The sequence below is a fragment of the Anabrus simplex genome, chromosome 1 (assembly GCF_040414725.1).
Source record: "Anabrus simplex isolate iqAnaSimp1 chromosome 1, ASM4041472v1, whole genome shotgun sequence".
NCBI classification, from domain to species: Eukaryota; Metazoa; Arthropoda; class Insecta; order Orthoptera; family Tettigoniidae; genus Anabrus; species Anabrus simplex.
Window position 1 is genome coordinate 1,419,890,932 of NC_090265.1, and position 15,678 is coordinate 1,419,906,609.

At 36.0% G+C, this 15,678-nt stretch overlaps 1 protein-coding gene across 4 annotated transcripts in view; it reads left to right on the forward strand.

Annotated features, from left to right (window-relative positions):
* LOC136858376 (synaptic vesicle glycoprotein 2C) overlaps positions 1-15,678 on the forward strand; it is a 277,164-nt gene that overhangs the window by 205,653 nt on the left and 55,833 nt on the right. The window lies entirely within an intron of this gene.

A 15,678-nucleotide genomic window follows, 5' to 3' on the forward strand; every position in this document is an offset into this window, starting at 1 on the left:
TAAGGGAAAGAGACCAGTTGGAAGACCGAGAAGAAGGTGGATGGATCAGATTTGGAAGGACATTAGAGAAGCTGGATTGGATGTGGCGGAAGTAATGGAACAGGGAAAGTGGAAGGACAGAAAGGAGTGGAGGAGGCTTGTTAAGCACACCCGGGCGACTGGAGTGGGACATTGATGATGATGATGATGATCAAAAATGATTACATTTACCAATACTGATTGTGACAATGTCAAAATAATTGTTCTTAACACTATTTGATATGGTTTCACTGATAATTCTTAATTTGCTAACTTATTGATCATGCACCTGAACTTGTGAAAATAAAGTTAAGTCAACAAAGAAAACAACTAAATTTAAATTAACTTGTCTTGAACTGTCTTGATTTGATATGACTTAATTTGGCACCTGTTCCCCAAATGCAACAAATTAAAGTAAGTCTTTACACAAAAATAAAAAATAAAAATTCTTCCAATTCTCAGCTCTTACCTTGAGTCACCATGCCGTAGAACCAATATGATCCATGCAATGAACATTGATGAAAGAAAAACTTATTGACACACAAAGAACACAATGGCAAAATATTGTATACAAAGTAGAAATATATCATTATATTAATCAACTACTACTAAATTATCTGGGTAGAAGAAAAAATGCCAACCAAAAATTATACTCACCTATGGGGATTTGCAATTATAGCACAACTTTATTATTATTATTATTATTATTATTATTATTATTATTATTATTATTATTATTATTATTATTATTATTGTTGTTGTTGTTGTTGTTGTTGTTGTTGCTGTTGTTGTTGTTGTTGCTGTTGTTGTTGTTGCTGTTGTTGTTGTTGTCGTCGTCGTCGTCGTTGTTGTTGTTGTTGTTGTTAATAGTACTTGCAACTTCTTGGCAATATTTAAACAAGAAATGGATAATTTATAACTAGAATAAAATATAAATGACAAAATTGGGTGCTACCTGGAAAAGATTTACAGGAATAATTGACTCTATAGAGCATGAATGAACTCCTCCCAAGGTGACGGTCATCAGGCTGATGAGGCTCCAAACTTGCTTCATTACCTTTCCTGCTATTATTTAATTTTGAAAATAAATTTGGGTAGCATGCCAGGTTTTTCCTTACTCCACCAATAAAAGATTTATCATAATTTTCACTACGATAATTTACTCATGAAACAAAATAAAACAAATCAAACACCAACAATAATCATCATGTGATGAGACCAACAAACTAATATAAATAAATTGCCTCCCTGGTTCACAAATGTATGTGGTTTGAAAAGTTCTCGGAATGTACTAGAATTAAGTAATCTTACCTCGGTGGAACTGGTTTTATTTTTCAACATAGTCTCCCTGTAGACTAATGCATTTGGTCCAGCGATGTTCCAATGCCTTGATCCCATCTCGAAAATGAGATTCCTCGAGGCTTGCAAAAACTTCTCCAATTCGGCTGACAGTTCTTCCCTTGTAGAAAATCTCCATCCACCGAGGAAAATTTTCAACTGGGGAATAGATGAAAGTCTGATGGTGCCAAATCAGGTGAATAAGGTGGATGTGGCAACAATTCGTACCCCAGTTCATGAAGTTTTGCCATGGCAATAACACTTGTGTGCGGCGGAGCATTGTCCTGATGAAAGATTACCTTTTTCCTTGCCAAACCAGGCCTTGTTTCGCGTATCTTTTCCTGTAGTTGGTCTAGGAGGTTTGCATAAATTGCCCCGTAATTGTTTGGCCAGTAGGAAGATAATCTATCAGCAGAATGCCTTTTGCATCCCAGAAAACTGAGGCCATGACCTTTCTGGCCGAACGCACTGCCTTTGCTTTCTTTGGTGGTGGTGAATCACCATGTTTCCACTGCTTTGACTGCTGTTTTGTCTCTGGGGTATAGTAGTGGACCCAAGTTTCATCTGTAGTCACAAACCGGCACAAAAAATCTTTTTGGTTGCACTGAAAACAGGCCAGACTTTGTTCGGACATTTCCAATCTGGTGCATTTATTGTCCAATGTCAAGAGCCGCAGCACCCATCTTGCGGATAATTTTTTCATACCCAATTCTTCGGTTAAAATATAATATACCCATCCAGAAGACATCCCTACAGCTTCAGCAATCTGCGCTGTCCAGAATAAACATATTTTCCAAATAAGAACGAGAGGCAAGATGTCCTGATCAGGTGACCGCCATTTTATAACAAAGGAGTCACCAAAGAACTTTTACCAAACAGTCAACACAGCAAAAAAAATTTTTCATTATAACCTAAGAGTATTACTTGTGCTTATTATCCTATTGTTTTTTCATCTTAGTTTTTTCTTTATACAGCTGAAGATGACCACTAAGTGGTCAAAACATGTTCTGTAAGTGTTAATATATATTCTATTTTGCCTGAGGCATAAAATAAAGTATCAATTAGGTGGTTCTTTATATTAACTTCTTGATTATACTCATCGATACGGTCATGAAATGGACGACTTATAACATTAATACCACCACGCAGGGAACACCATGGGTCGCTTTTACTTGCGTGTAGTACCACTATGTTAGGTACCAAATAGGTATGTGATTAGTAGCAAACGAGACCGTGACGGATTTTACAGTACCTGTGATTAGTAGCACTATATGAGCTACACCATGGGATGATGGAACCCATGGTTCTGGCTTACCTATGATTAGGACCCACTATATGAGGAACACCACGGGATAGTACGAGTCCCTGTGGTTAGTACACTTATTTGATGAACATATGGCACTGCATTGTGCGAAAACGTAGGTCTGTAATACATGTGTGAATTTCATTACCTGTGAGTAGTACCATAATTTGTTGAATACCGCGAGTCTACGCTACTTCTGATTAGTAATCCAACATGACAAATACCATGGTTCTACTTTACTAGCGATAAGTACCATTATGAGGAGCTGTTGGCCTGTATTTTGGACCCCTTTAGACAACAAGCATCCTCGATTCAGGATTGTACTTTAGAAGTGGTCCCTTGGTCAGTAATACTATTTTTATGATAGTTTTTTGGTTGGATCCACTGATTGTTTTTAATTCATATCCATCCATTCATTCTTCATGACATTTTTCATTTTGGTCATTTATTTGTCATTTAATTTCGTACCATCAGGGGCCGGTGACCTATATGTTAGGCCCCTTTAAACAACAAGCATCATCATCATCACTTTACTGTAACACATACAGTAAATTTATGCATCTACCCATCACAAGGTAGCATATCAAACTGAATAAGCACTGAATACACAAATTAAAGCACATATTACATAGTTACATACAATTTATCATCCTGCTGATTCATAATCATTAAACATTTATTTTTAATTCTTATACAGCCTTCTCGTGTCAGTGCTAAAAAAAATGGTACATTTAAGATGAACTCCTATCCAAACTATTATGAAATTATCATAATGTGAGAAGATCACATGATTAAAATCCCATAAATATTCACAAAATGATCACGAGTGCATATTAGTCCACAAAATTTAGTCTGGGGAACTTGCATTATTATATCCCTAATTCCCAACACATGTGATGAAAATACTAAGACTTAACTACTTCCATCACCTCAAAAACACTAAGAAGTCTACCCATATACTACTAACTGAAGAAAACACTTTTAAATTAATTATGTTTCCATAATCATGACATCTAACATTACGTTAGGTTACAATATTCTGTAAAAACAGGTGTCAAATTATCGATATCTCAGTGCAACAGTGAGGCATCTCAGAAAAATAGAATTTTGAGATATTTGGCTCCATTATATTAAAATACACATTCTTTCAACTGCTGCAGTGGGATAATTCAAATATCAATATTGTTTTAAAATGTTTCAAAATCTCAGTGTGGTTCTAAATGTAACATCATAAAGTCTCTAGAGATGCACTGAGGTATCTGACTTGTCTCACTGTAGCTCCGTAATAAACTTCTTTGTTAAAGGAAGTTCTGTTCAGCCACACTGAGACATTTCTATTGTTTCACTGTAATTCTGTTGGCTTACCTGATTAATCCCTCCTTTTTAATTTTGATTGTTGTTTTGGAAATTTATTATTGCAAGTAAATATTGCAGTTGATGAGACCAAGTATATTGTGATGGAATAATAGTGATATAGCTGAACAAAAGCTTTATGGGATAGCAAAAAAAAAATGAGCAAGGCAATGAAGATGATGCAGTTAGTTTTAGCTGGTTCAACAAAACATTGTGAAGGTAAGCTATGTTAGTGACAGAAGAAAGAAAGTACACCTAAATCTACAGACCTTCGTCCACCAGAATTTACAAAACTATAACTGGTAACACCAATGTGTACAAATGAAGACTTAGGAGGGGATTTCCACACAAATACTGATGTAGTTACAACTAACATTTTTCATTCTAAAGACTGAAGTGACTCTGAACTAGATCCAGAGTTCATACCTGAAAATGTTGTGAATTCAGGAGAAAGTGATGATATTGCCACAGCCAAGATTCAGGTTCCTCCTCCAATAACAGAAACTAGAAGCTGTGGTGACAAAAACCTAACTGACATTGGCATAGATTCTGAAGGTGCTATAGAGAATAACCATAAAAATAAGAAGCAGCTAAGAAATTAAAATAACTGGGGAAAAAGAATGTAAAGAGGCATAGGGTTAATTCAGGAAAAGCCTATGTCTCTCGGTTAGGCAAATACCATCCAGAAAAAGACATTAAACCACAATACAGAAGTAAAATGCACAACAAATGTATATCCTCAAAAGAGATTACAGTTATTTGAAAATTATTACAAAATTGCTGATAAGAAGATGCAGATGTGTTACATTTCAAAATGGATGGAAAAAGTAGTAGCAAAACAAACAAGAAATAGACAAGCAAAGCGATCAAACAACTATTCATATTTCTTTGAAGTAGATGGCAATAAAATGTCTGTAAACATTACTTCATGCTGGAGCTGCACCTTAATCAAGGCCATAGCCGCTTCCTTCCCACTCCTAGGCTTTTCCTATCCCACCATCACCATAAGACCTATCTGTGTCGGTGTGATGTAAAACAAATTGTAAAAGCAAAAATTACTTCAAGTCTACACTTCCAATGTCTAACAATGCAATATTAACTATTTTAAAGAAGAGCCTAGATGGTGTGGTGGAATGTGATAAAAGGGAAAAGCATGGTAACCAGAAGAAGATAGAAAATAAAATTCTTAATGGTGTCATTGACAATATAAAACACTTCCCTAAAGTTGCTTCTCATTACTGTAGAGCAAGAACATCGAGGGAATATTTAGATGGTTCATTGAATTTAAGCATGATGTTTCATTTGTATACTGAGAACTGTGATAAAATAGGAGCTCGTAAGGCTAAAAAGCATACCTATGAAGATATTTTTAACACCAAATTTACCTTTCATTTCTCAAGCCAAAAAAGGATTTATGCATACTGTAAGCGGTACAAGGAAAACATAGCTAAGGTCCAGAAGGAAAAGAAGAGAGAAATGGATACACACAGAGAAGAAGTCGCCCTTTCCAGATTAGAATAGGAAGCTGGAGCACTTGCCAGTGTTGAGGTGTGGAATAATTGAGTTTGAACTGTGCCTGTTCACATTTTTCATCGGGCCTAACAACAGAGGAAACACACTCAAATCAAGGACCCATGATCCATTTTATTATCAACACATTTCGTTTTTTGATTTCAAATAAAGAAATAAGTTACCCTTTAAAATGACATTAAAATTCCTATGGAGTATTTTCCCAACAATAAATTTTTTCATACTTGCTTTATACTGCACCAATACAGACAGGTCTTAAGGCAGTAATGGGATAGGAAAGGGATAGGAATGGGAAGGAAGCAACCATGGCCTTAATTAAGGTACAGCCTGGTCTGAAAATGGGAAACCACAGAAAACCATCTTCAGGGCTGCTGATAGTGGAATTTGAACCCACTATCTCCCGGATGCAAGCTCACAGATGCATGCCCCTAACTGCATGGCCAAATCACCCAGTAACAATAATTTTAAGAAGCATTCAACATGTTATACACAGAAGAAATTTATTAAGAACTATTTACACAAATATAAACACCCCAAGGCATTAGTACCACAAAATAACTTATTCTAACCTAGCTGACCCTTGCTACTTAATTAACTCAGATAAATTCAAATATTACATGCAATAAATGACTATATACAAATTTACATGACAACTAGCTATATTTGTTCATAGATTAAATTAAATCAGATGTTCTCATCCTTGTCCGCATCGTTCCATGATTCAGCAATACACCAATTTAGGCCATTAGGTCAGCCCAACAATGCCACGTTCACACCATCATCACACTGGAAATACGACAGTCCTTAGAGTTCTTTTCCATAGTCAGCCTCTGATGTGCACTGTCCTGAAACAATACAATTCATGACACACTGAGCATAGAAAAATTGGACAGTATCAATTATCACATAGCACAGATAAAACACAATGAAATAATCCTTTCACATTTCCATCTACGTAATAGTTCAGTCCTGTAGTCTATTCTTCACCAGAATCTGGTAATTAATGTTTGTTACAAGTTCTAATTTAACTCGCTACTTTGCTACTTATCAAGTTTCACTCTGCCCGCACAACAAGTGACTCACTATTTCTCACAGCTATTTACGTATCAGTTTGTAAAATCAACCATTAATATCTTCCCCATGGGAAAATCCCTGCAGATTAAGTTTGTTTCTCCAGTATTACAGTCATTACCTTTGCCTACAGAAATGCTCAATGCACTGAATCTACGTTTTCCAAATAACGTTCATACAAAGCGACCGACCCGTTCAATTCAAGACATCAAGACATCAGAGTGAGCTCCTGATTAGCGCCTGGCATCATACGCTTCATGTCTACTTCCTGGTAAACATATCAGAGCTTCCCCTTTACATTACATCATACTTCCTGTCTCTCGTTATCACATCTTTTAGCTTTACAAGCAGCCATGATATTTTAACTTTATATATGATTATAAGTGCCTTATTTACATTTTATAATTCTTTCCTCTGGACTTCAACCTTCCTTCACAATGTTATTATTTTGGTATACTGCTATCATTCCAATTACTCATTTGCGCGCTGATCTATGATTCGTCGGTTCAAATTTTTCACTTTAGCTCTGTTTCACCTCATTCTCAAGTCTTCCTCTCTACTGAGCGTAAAGTTCCAGTGATGTATATGATGCAACATCTGCCAATTCTTTACATATGTAGCTCTTGGAACATGATTCAGCTTGCCGAATTTCCACATACATCTTGCTTCAATACGAAATATTCTTCCACATATTTTTTTCATGACATCTTATTTATATGCCAATGACATCGAAACCAGTGGGGTTCAATACGGATGTTATAATGGAGCTGTTAAAGTTCACTTCTTCTTCTGGTTCTTTGTCTCTTGCTGACATGACAATGAAAAGAGTTAAAAATCTAAATATTTTGAATTAAAGGCTTCAAGAAGGTTAAAATATCATTTATTGAAAATAAAATCAATGAATTAAACTCTTAAAATCATCAGTATTGATGATCACACTATTAAAAATTTTGTTCAGTATTTCAGAATTGTGTGGCTATGTTTTCTTATATTGTTGCCTGAAGGGCTGAATAAACGGAAAAACCATTGTGAATGATCCTGATATCCTAAAACAACAAAAATAACAACCTGAAATTAGGTCTATTGAATTCCACTGACAACCATGTATTGTTTCATAAAATTCTGGAAAGTATAGCTACCGAGACTCAAACTCCAGACTTTCTCTTAAATTCTTAAGGCCACTCACTACCTTCAACATCACACATGATTACTGGTACTCACCTGAGCCCTTAATCAAATCAGACTGACCTACGATGTCCTTATGGATCGACTACCACAATTGATGAATTTAAGTTACCAGGGCTGATGGCCAAAGGATAAGTCAAATCAACTGATTATTGGATTGAAGAACCCAAAATAAAATCTAATGGATTATTATGCCAGAAAACAAAGTTAAACAATGAAATATTAACTATTAAATAAGTGCTCAAGTGCATCTGTCAACATCATTATCCTTTAACTGTCTCCAGTTGCCCGGGCGCAGTACAAGGGCACTCTCCATCTTTGTCTATCCAGATACATTTCTTTCTTCTCAACTTGGTGCCATTTCAGTCCCCTTCCTTCCCGGTCCTGCTTTACTTGACTGATCTACTGTTTCCTTGGTCTGCCTCTAGGTCTTTTGCCTTCCAGTTCCTTTTCTAGTCATCTTCCAAAACACCATTATGTTGCTAAGATTAGACAGAACTTTGTAAATGAGGCCCTTTTGACATTAGTTTAATACAACCCAGAAAAGTTAAATACATCCACATTCAAGAAGTTTTTAAGATCTACAAAGAAGAATTTCAGTCATGCTGCAGCAGAACTTTTTTGTTTGTAACATTAGTTACTTTCAATATGAGTTTTTAAATCAGAGACACTTTTATAAATGTAAATAATAGGACACCGAGAAATAATTTTCCAGAACACTCAATGGTTTGATATTATATAACATATGACATTTTATTGTAACTTTTTATCTGTAATTATGTAAATGTATAATGGCTCTTGATTTTAATATTTGAGCTCAAAATGACTCCATGATGAGCTGAAACTGGTCCTCGAATATAATAAAACTAGCTCAGTACATAACAAGTGTCAATTTGGTGGAAAATCTTTTTATGGTGGAGAAGTAAGTTAACATCAACATGGAAATGAAAATTATTTATCAAGATTATTTATCAAGGAAATGTTTTACTCTGTCTGGTTTTGTTACTTCAATGATTGTTCATTTGCATGACCATCACACTCGTCTGCAGCTTCCTGAAAGAAATACATGTGCTTCTACACATCTCTTACCATCCTAACTATTCCCTTACATTGCTTAAACATTAAAAAAATTTCTTATACTATTCATAATTAAAAGTGTGGATAACACCAAGCTAACACCTCAAATATAACAGTAAAACCCTCAATAAAAATAAATGTAACACTCTGAAATGCCTATGTTTGACTCGAACCTAGGTTCCCATGCGCAGACCAGTGCTCTATCATACACCCATTCTGTACAACCTCGCATGATAACCACTGGTGGTTCCCTGTTTACATGGGGAAAGCATTCAGTGGCATCAATACCAAACATGACCTAACATATCGTCGAAACCTGCTCCTGTGATGTGATAATGTCTGCCGTTGAGCACAACAGCTCCTATCAATTAATGGTCGCTGCCCTTTCACTACATCACTACCCATGAAGGCAACAACAGCAAAAGCTAACTAAAATACATCATCCCCCGAAAACACGGAGTACCTCCGAGGTGACTGTCACCAATCCTATTTTACATAACGGATTGAATGTGGAACAGCAAATGTATTTAAGCTTCTAAGTAATCATCCGTTTCTAATAGTATAAGAATTAAATTCTTCCAACCAATACAAATGAGAGAATCAACATGATCTACTTAACAGCTGGCCTGAGTCCACCAGCTCTCCTCTCGATTGACCTTTTTTCTATACCTGAGATCTTTCTCTGGTAACCAAATAGAAATAGAAACCAACAATTTACAGACAAAATTCTTACACAGAAGAGTCTCATACTGTTGAGTCACACAAAATATGTACCATATAATGAGACATACATCTCAATTCACTTGACAAATATCACCAGATGTATCAAGGGGAACAACATGACCTCATAATCACTGTTCGTCATCCGGTGGACAATGCAAAATCACAGACACATCACATCCATCAATATGTCTACAAATACAAGTTCCTCAGGACAAATACCTGGAATACAACTCTACTTCTATCACAACGTCACGATAACAAGACAATCCGGTCGACGATGCGAAACCATGGAAACGTCACGTCCATCAATACTTCACAAAAATATTAATTCCTCAGGACACTAACCTGAAATGCTACTACTTTCTTCAGGACACTGCCAGGTATACAATTTCCTTCTTCAGGACAATTACCTCAATAAACATTGACATTTCACCACAGCTAGCCACTAATACAAATCTGCATAATATCACTTCATCGTGGCAACAAAAATAGCACAATACTCATGGCTTCCCTCTTTTTGACACAATACCTCACACCACCCTAGCATCAGAATCCAATGACATAACCCTAAACAAATATATATATATTAACTAAACCAAAATTAAAATTTATCCACATGCTTTTCACAGACTATCTGATTACTTATTTCCATTATACACCTGTGTAAAATTATAAAAGAAAAGCAGGACTCCATCCACATCAGAAATACAATGGTAAACAGCACATGTCTACAGAATAGTTAACAAAGATTTACAGACCTTCATCTTGACTCTGGCCATGGCTCACCTAGCTGCCATGTATATGTTTAGATGCTCATCATCATTTCAATAGACAGCATGGTTCCAATATACATCATCCTTCCATAATTTTTTATAACTAGTAGCGACAAAGTATCTGAAAGAGGAAACACACAGAAGACATCTCAACACCTTATAATGTACACATGTTTTACGACAAGTTTGCAATGGCTCACGCCTGCACCTGTATGAAATTCTCGGTAAACACAACAACATTCAACTGCCTAAAATCGTCTGATACAAACTGCATTACCACATCTCACCATCCACTTGCTGGCCTCACTGAGTTTAATGGTTATGTTTTACAAAGTTATTTATGTTACTTATGATAACTGGATAGACCTTCACAACTGAATGAGATAAATGTTTCTTACATGAAAGCAATCTAGTATTTGACACTACTCATCTTATTATTAAGATCAGATATAACTCCTCTCATTACCGAACTATCAGGTCCGACTTCTTGGCTGAATGGCCAGCGATGAGGCCTTCGGTTCAGAGGGTGCCGGGTTCGATTCCCGGCCAGGTTAGGGATTTTAATTGCCTTTGATTAATTCTTCTGGCTCAGGGACTGGGTTTTTGTGTTTGTCCCAACACTCCCCTCTTCATATTCAGACAACACACTACACTACAGACCACCACAGAAATACGCAATAGTGATTACATCCCTCTATATAGGGTTGGCGTCAGGAAGGGCATCCGGTCGTAAAACAGGGCCAAATCCACATATATGTGTGACACAGTTCACACCCGCGACCCCACAGATGTGAGAAGAGCAGTAGAAGAAGATTACCGAACTATCAGGTTCTCAGCTAAGTCTGAATGCTGAAGGGAGACTACTACATCTGCACTTTCATTGTCTAGCAAATGTGTATGCTGATGGATGCTGTCATGCCTGGTGTGCTGAGCTTCTACATCCTGTCAAAACATTGACACAAAGTCCACAAAAAAATGTAGAATCTTCCAAAATTCCAACAGGTAACTCAAATATAAAGTATCACATTGTACATAAAATTAGGGCAATTCAAACTATAGCCTTTATTTCCTTGCTTTGGCCCAACTACCACCTGAAACTTGACATTTTGATCACACTATTCACACTGTTACATGCTCCTTTTAACAAGACATGTGTGCCTGTATTACAAAATTTTGGCTTTATATTTCCAAACTAAATTAGCCATAATACTATAAAAATTCATTCATCATAATGTCCAAATATGAAATTTAACCATGCCACAAGGGTTTAATAGTAATTGGAGACACTTTTGGTTCATAATGCACCCAGCCATGACTGCTACCGCATGTGTGAAGGTCACACGTGTCGACAATAACTAAACTCGGCTAACTTTTCACATGGCAGATGACTTCAAAATGGCACATCCTTTCTAACTCCCAAGATGATGGGCTCAGTATATATGATGCACATTAGTAATAATAATCTTAACAAAGCTTCACAGCCTCCCATACAGTTTTTTTATCGGACTAATTAACCTCAAAAACAGACTGACAAAAAGTGAGCACTTGCACTTCCTTAATTTTTATTTTATATTCCTTTATATTCCGTGATGATGTTAGATGAAGTCTTCTAAATATTCCTCCTACATGTTTCATAACACCATTTAATGTCGTCGTTCTGGATCATGACCTCATTAAATATATAAAACATAATTTGGTTTCCAGTAATATACATTCCCTAGTCAGAGTAATATGTATCTTTGATTCGACTTCTCAATTGATGTCAAACATTCTTTCCAAAATATGATGTACCTTCCTGCCATTTCCTAACTCTTTGTTTCTGCTCCCATGATTCAATGTGGTTTAAAACTCTTCCTATATTAGATACTAGCAAGATACCCGTGCTGAGCTACGGTATTATACTGAAATTTATAATTGAATGCTTAACGTTGTATATATAATACTCCAAAATTCGCGATCTGACTTGTTTTCTGAGAGAATCCACCAAAATTTGTGATCTGACTCGTTTTCTGAGAGATTACGGCAAATTTCCTCACATTTTTCAAACTTTTTTCCAGCAATCGATTTCGTACTTCCCGGGCTAGGTCCAGGTATTCCACACGATCAGTTGGGTCCCTAAATCTTTGCCATCTTTTCCTATAAGCACTTTTAGTATGGATCAAATCCTGAAAAAGATCCGGTGCGGTGTCGTCTTGGGTGCCTTGGCGGTACTGAACCCGCGGCCGGACTGTATTCGTAGTCATTACCAGGCCAGGACCCGTTTCCAGTGCGGTCCACACAATTTGACGATGGTCCAGAACATTAATATTACTATTATTATTATTAGATATTCTGGACCCCACAGCAAGATGCAAGACCGCTACTTGGCGGTAAATTACGTCTGCTGCCATTGTAATTGTTGACAATGTGACCAACACCACTGTTGCGCGTAGGCAAGTGTGCAGGATTTCTGGCAATACGAATGACATACTTCCGTGCATTATTGACCTTATTATAGAGGTGAACAATTTGATGGTCAATCTCATTCCTATCGTTTATTTCAAATGTGTTTAAATTTTTATTTATATGCCAGGAGAATCTACTGTAATCTAAGAACGTTCTCCGAAGGAAAAGATGGCTCTTGAAAACGAACCCAGGATAGATTAAAAATGATCGGTTTATGATCAGAATAAGTACATCGAAAATCTACAGCCTGTTTCCAGTCGTTCGACAAGGTCAGGAATGGAATGAATAAAGCCCCCATATAGCGGCAAAAATAGGAATTGTGCCGGCAGCCGAAACCTGTCGCACTCCTCTGTGAACATGATTAATGGATGACAAATGAAATGAAATATTGGACAGTGTTGCTGGAATGAATGATGACAGGGAAAACCGGAGTATCCGGAGAAAAACCTGTCCCGCCTCCATTTTGTCCAGCACGAATGTCACATGGAGTGACCGGGATTTGAACCACGGAACCCAGCTGTGCGAGGCCGGCGTGCTGCCGCCTGAGCAACGGAGGCTCCTTATAAGTACATTATGAACAGTAAAATCAATTGGTCTCACCTCCTTTTACATCCCACTGCCATTAAGTTTATTTACCCCCCACCCCCCAAAAAATTAAAAGAAGGCGTGTTTCTTTATGTTTAAAGGAGATTCCAAACACAAATGTTCATGTCTATTACCTTCAGTTTTGAGATATAAGTATCCCCTTAAGAATAATTCACTTTTTCTCACTCCATTCACACTCCCCCCCCCCCCTAAGTGATTTTTCCGGCAAAAAATTACTTGTTTCTTTAATAGTAAAGGATCTTCTAAATACCAATTATCACAACTCTAACTTCTTCAGTTTTTTATTTATGTGTCCTCGTGAAAAGAATTCAACTCCTTTTCACTCCCGCCCCGCAAGATGGTTCCCCCCCCCCCCCAAAAAAAAGTGTTTTTCTTTGTTTTTAAAGGAAATCCAAATACCAATTTTCAGTCTGTAACAACTTTATTTTTATTAGATGTACTGTATGTATTCTCATACAATTAAGTCAATTAATTTTTCAATTCTTTCACTCCCCCCCCCCCCCTTCATTGGATTTTCCGAAAATACGTGTTTCTTTACTTTTAAAGCAGATTCCAAATATCAAATTTCACATCTGTAACATCGTCATTTTTGAGATATCAGTAGCCTAATTAAAAGAAATCAACACCATTTTCAGTCACTTTTACCCCCCCCCCCCACTCCCACTCCACCCAAGTGGTATTTCCAAAAACTAAAAATACGCGTTTCTTTATTTTTAATAGAGATAAAAAAAATCCCATTTTTCACTTCTGTAACATGTTAAGTTTTTTAATATATACTGTAGAAATTCTCATTTTAAAATTTCACCCCTTTTTATTTTCCCTTAAGGGGAGTTTCCAAAAACAAATCACCTGTTTCTTTACATTTACAGGAAATTCCAAATACCCACTTTTTACGTCTGTAACATTCTGTAAATATAGTCTTTCAAAAAATTCACGCCAATTTGTCACTCCTGTTTAACCGCCATTAATTGGATTTTCCAAAGGCAAAAAAATAGTGTTTCTATATTTCTAAACGAGATCCCATATACAGATTTTCAGTTCTGTAATATCTTCAGTTTCTGAGATATATGTATCCTCATTAAAGGCATTCAACCCATTATTCACCCTTTTACACCCCTCCTATTGGGATTTAAGGAAAACAAAAAAATACGTGTTCCTTTAATTTTCAGAGAGATTCTAAATACCAATTTTTACATCTGTAAACTTTTAAAGTTTTAGATGTAGACACACTCATTTTAAAAATTCACCCCCCCATTATTTGGATTTTCCAAAAATGAAAAAGTACCTGTTTCTTTATTTTTAAAGTAGATCCCAAATACAAATTTTCAGGTCTGTAATATCTTCAGGTTCTGAAATATAAGTAGCCTTATTAAAGGCATTCAACCTCTTTTTCACCCTTTTCCAACCTTTCTATTGGGATTTTCTGAAAACAAAAAAATATGTGTTTCTTTATTTTTAAAGGAGATTCTAAATACCAATTTTACATCTATGATCTTTAAAAGTTTTGAGATATAGATACACTCATTTTAAAAATTCGCCCCCTTTTCACCACCCATTAATTGGATTTTCCAAAAACAAAAAATATGTGTTTCTTTATTTTTAAAGGAGATCCCAAACACCAATTTTCAGGTCTGTAATATCTTCATGTTCTGAAATATAAGCAGCCACATTAAAGGCATTCAACCTCTTTTTCACCCCTTTCCACCCTTCCTATTGGGATTTTCTGAAAACCAAGAAATACATGTTTCTTAATTTTTAAAGGAGATTCTAAATACCAATTTTTACATCTATAAACTTTAAAAGTTTTGAGATATAGATACACTCATTTTAAAAATTCGCCCCCTTTTCACCACCCATTAAATTGGATTTTCCAAAAACAAAAAAATATGTGTTTCTTTATTTTTGAAGGAGATCCCAAACACCAATTTTCAGGTCTGTAATATCTTCAGTTTCTGACATATAAGTATTCTCTTTAAAGACATTCAACCTGTTTTTCACCCCTTTTTACCCCTCCTATTGGGATTTTCCGAAAACAAAAAAATACATGTTTCTTTATTTTTAATGATTCTAAATACCAATTTTTACATCTGTAAACTTTAAAAGTTTTGAGATATAGATGCACTCATTTTAAAAATTCACCCCCTTTTCACCCTCCCATGTATTGGATTTTCCAAAAACAAAGAAAAAATATGTGTTTCTTTACTTTTAAAAGCGATCAAAAGTATCAATTTCCAGGTCTGTAATATATTCAGTTTC